Source organism: Phalaenopsis equestris, unplaced genomic scaffold, assembly GCF_001263595.1.
Source record: "Phalaenopsis equestris unplaced genomic scaffold, ASM126359v1 Scaffold000421, whole genome shotgun sequence".
In the NCBI taxonomy this organism is placed as follows: Eukaryota; Viridiplantae; Streptophyta; class Magnoliopsida; order Asparagales; family Orchidaceae; genus Phalaenopsis; species Phalaenopsis equestris.
The window spans coordinates 1269147-1272312 of record NW_018164862.1 but is presented as its reverse complement, the minus strand read 5'-3'; positions in this window follow the sequence as shown (position 1 = coordinate 1272312).

The window sequence follows — 3166 nt, the reverse complement described above, 5'->3', positions numbered from 1 at the left end:
ATTTTTAGACACATTTTTATACCTATTTTTGAGATATTGCGCTTTAATGGAAGGTATTTTTGTGTTTTCCTTGCAGGTACAAGTAAAAAAGGAGAAAAATGCTAAAAGAAGTTAAAAAGGATCAAATTTGGAGCAAAGAGGTGAAAATTATGCTAAAGTGTTTTGGCGACTAAGCGCCAGATCCGACACTTAAACTTCGGTTAAACAGAGAAGGCCGCGCCTAAGCGCCAGAGTCCCCGCGCTTAAGCGCCAGAGGCAGTTATGTGGCGGTTTTCTTCATTTGACCGAATTTTAAAGAGGTATTTGAGGCACCTGTTGGCTTAAGAGGGTGGTTATGACCACTAAGAACGAAAATATAATTAAAAGACTTGTGAAAGGAGACATCCTTTGGAGAATACATCAAATTTAGACACATTTTGAAAAATTATCAAGGCACCTCTTGGGGATTTATAAAAGATGGAAGTTTTTACATTTGAAGTGGGTGCTTGAAGAGGGAGAGAGTGCTGGAGTTCTGAGAAGAAGATCGTGGAAAATCTTGTGGAGAGATTCAGACACCACAAAATTTACTTTTTAAGAAACTTCAAGAGTTTGGTGGAGGACTTGAGATAAATTTTTATCTTTTGTTTTAGACTACTTTTGGTTTTAGTTGAGACTTGTTGTTGGTTTGACAATGATTTCTACTTTAAAACGAAAGTGTGGTTTTGTTTTCTCCATGGGTTCTAAATAGTTTTCTTTATCTTTATTCTTAAAATGATAAGTAATTAAGTGTTGGATGGAAGTTGTGGAGAGTATTGATCTTTAACGCTGGAAGAAGTTGTGATGATTTAAATCCATGTCCTTCATTTACTTCTTAATTTGACCAATCCAGATGTTAAAATTTTTTGTGAGAACATGTAAGAGTCGGGCTGATATTGTCTCAGTCAATAATTGGGAAGAATCACATAAGGTTGTATAAATTATAATGTAGTTCTTATGATTGAGTGCAAATAAATAAAGAAATATTCATTGAAGGGTGTAGCATTAGAGGACTTTAAAGTGACAGGTTAAAGCCCCCAACTTGGTTTATTTTTTTAGGTTCCGATACAAGATGTTAGCCCCCACGTGGAGGGAATCGAGGGAACTCTAGAGTGAGAGTCGGTATCTTTCCTGCCTAGCCGGTCTTCAGAACTATTCAAACTTTAAATTAGTCAATGTTCTTTATAACATCTCTAGTAAGGGTAAAGAATATAATTACTTCTATTTGGCATAACATAATTTACATACTTCTACATTCCTATACTTATTACTGATTCAAGATAAGGAGAAAGATATTTTTTAAATTTAGTACCTTTCTTTTACAAAAACTCAAGTTATCTTTTTAAATTGTCACTGTTCTGTCAATATATAAAAAAATACCAAAAAGATTTGAATTTTAATACTGTGAAAATATTTGTAGTTTAAGTAATTGTATTTTTAGAATAGAAAGTTGTTATTCAAAAGTGCATATTGTGTTTTCTCCCTGTGGTTTAATATTCAGGTCTTAATCAAAAAGTCATTTATTACTTGATAACGATACATATAATTGCGTAGTGTCCCGATATATATATATAAATTGAAAAGTTAAATTCTTATTTTCTTCAGGATCAAGTTTTTCAGGATCAAGTTTTTGGCACTGAAGTTTTTGGCACTGTTGTAAAATAAAGAAATATAAGTGAAAACTATAATTAAAGTCATTATTATACTATTGCATATAGACAGCCGGGATCACTTATGATGATGCAATGGTCAGATACATGATGGGTGATCACTTAGTTCAGTTTCCTACTCACCCTGTTTTTACCCAATATCAGCAGCAAAATTTGGATGTGGAAGAAGAAGAAGATGATGATGATGATTGGTGATGTTTTAGTTAGATTTTTGTTTAGTTTATGTTTAATTATACATTATTGTTGAGACTGTTTATTTATGGACTGTGATGTTTTATTTTTTGTTGTATGGTGTGTTGTGAACTTTAGATTTGTGAAAGTGCTAGAAGTTATCAGTTTTTAGTATTTTGTTGGATGTATTTATAGTTAACTCTTTATCAGCAAATTTATGTATAATATGCTATTTAATGCATGTTTTAGGTCTTGTTGCTTTTCATATTAGCACCTTCAATATTTTAGAGTTAAGTTTCAAATCAGAACATTCAACAGGTATGTCTTTTCTTTATGCATTAAATGTTTTCTTTAACCCTTAATTTTTCAGTTCTTCAATTAAAATCTTTTAAAAATTTAAGTTTGGGGGAAAGAAAAACTCATTTTTAAAGAAAAGTGACTTAATTTTATTTGTCCTCAATTAGTTATATTTTCAAAATATTTTTTTAAAAAAAAAATTTAACATGATTTTTGGTATTAGAGGATAACTTTAGGTAATTATATCTATGTTTCTAAATATATAATATACTTAAGTGAAATTTTTTTAAATAATAAAGGTTAATTTTACAGATTAAGATATTTAGTATAATAGAATAAGACTGTTGGTAAAAAAGAATAAGACTATGTTTTTTTATTATAAGTAAAGGAATTTGTATTTTTGAAGTATAAAAAATCTTAGAGATTCATATAAGAAAAAAAGATTAAAATTTTATGAAAAATCTTTAAAGCTAATATAAATTTATATAGTGAAGAAATGTGAAAAGTTTTTAACTTTAAGAAGATGATAGTGAAGTTTAAAATCATTAAAGGCAATCCAAATATATTAATCCTCACATAAAAAAAAAAGAAAAATAAAAGAAAAGAAAAGAAAAGAAAAGGATTGAAAATGACCCTGAAAAGAAAAAGAAAAGAAAAAAAAAGATGTGAGGAGAAGCTTGGGGAGATGTCTAATTAAAAATTGGCTTCACTTGAATCAACTTAAAGAAGCATGCTTGGCTACAATTTTTAAACTTATATTTCAGTATTAGCATACTTACTAGTAAAGTTTCATGAAGTTCTTTTTCATATGGATATTCCAAGTGGCTTTAATATGAATAATTTGCAATTTTCCTTAAAAAGAATAAGAGAATAAAAAATCTTAGACTTGACTGCTAGATATTCTTATGCCTTTAGTATTAATTGGAGTTATTTAGAATTTCTCTTGAGTGATGCTATTATATCTACTGAACTAAAATGTGAAAATCTAGAAGTTAAAATCTTTACCATAATTC